A 1220-nucleotide genomic window follows, 5' to 3' on the forward strand; every position below is an offset into this window, starting at 1 on the left:
CCGACGACGATTGTTCTTTAATAGGGTATGACAGACAAATTCTTCAAATCCGACGATAGGGTAGGGAATTTGAACACCACTTTATTCCGAGGGGGCGGACATTTGAGTAATCCAATCTTCAAAAGTTCAAATGAAAGGGGGGGGAAGGTTAAAAATTCGAGTTGATCGGCGCAGGACGACATTTACAGAACCTCATTGGAAACTGGATTACTTGATTACGTATGCGCGAGCTTTAGAAACTCTGACAAGCAAGCAAGTGAAGTCGAAAACACTTCAACGAATGTAAATACCGTGAGATTGACACGGAGGAGACATCAACAAGGGCGAAATGAAAAAACTTAAACCAACATAACCGACGAGCGCCGATGTTCGAACCAACCAAAAATCACTGCAGAAACTGTGGATTCGAGTATCCTATCCAGCTGAAAATTCCCCGGCTGCTACGTCTACGTGCCGGTATTGCAGAAACAAAGGTCATTTCGAGCGAGTGTGCCGAAAAAAGAAGGCAGATAACAATGGTTGTAATGGTCAAAACAGAAACACAGTAACCCACCTTTATCACCACATCGCGAAAGGAACAGTTATAAACCGCAAAGTACGACGAATAGTGCATCGTTCAACGTCAGGGAAAGTCAACCTGCATGTGGCGAGCACAATGAAAATCAAGACTATGTTTATCAAGCATCCAGCAAGCAAACAAAAACTCTGCCCGAGTTTGAAATAATCATCGCTGGGGGTCCTATTACAGTAACAGAGGATACTGCAACATAATTGATCAGAGCACCTACCAGAAAATCAACGAGAACTAAATCAAGACAAAAGGCATGGAGATCAAGTTGTCAAGCACGGCACAAGAGATACTGTGACGTACAGCTCAGATGAGCCTATATCTCTATCAGGAAAATTCAAAGCACATGCCGAGTCCGAAAGGGCCGGGACATCAGGAAATCCTGGAAACCACCTTTCATTTAGTTCATGTGTGGACTTGGAACTTATACAAGTAAGCGGCAACGTTAACCACCTACCTACCACAGGAAGTGCAAACACAGACGAGATCATCAACACGTATCCTGAATTCTTCCAAGAAAGGATTGGACAGTTCGAGGACTATGAGGTCAAACTGGACATTGATTCAAGTGTAAAGTCAATTGCACGGCCACATCGAAGAATCCCATTTCACCTGAGAGCAAAGGTTCAGAATGGAATAGAGCAATTACTTG

This window comes from Montipora foliosa, chromosome 3 (genome assembly GCF_036669935.1).
Source record: "Montipora foliosa isolate CH-2021 chromosome 3, ASM3666993v2, whole genome shotgun sequence".
NCBI lineage: Eukaryota > Metazoa > Cnidaria > Anthozoa > Scleractinia > Acroporidae > Montipora > Montipora foliosa.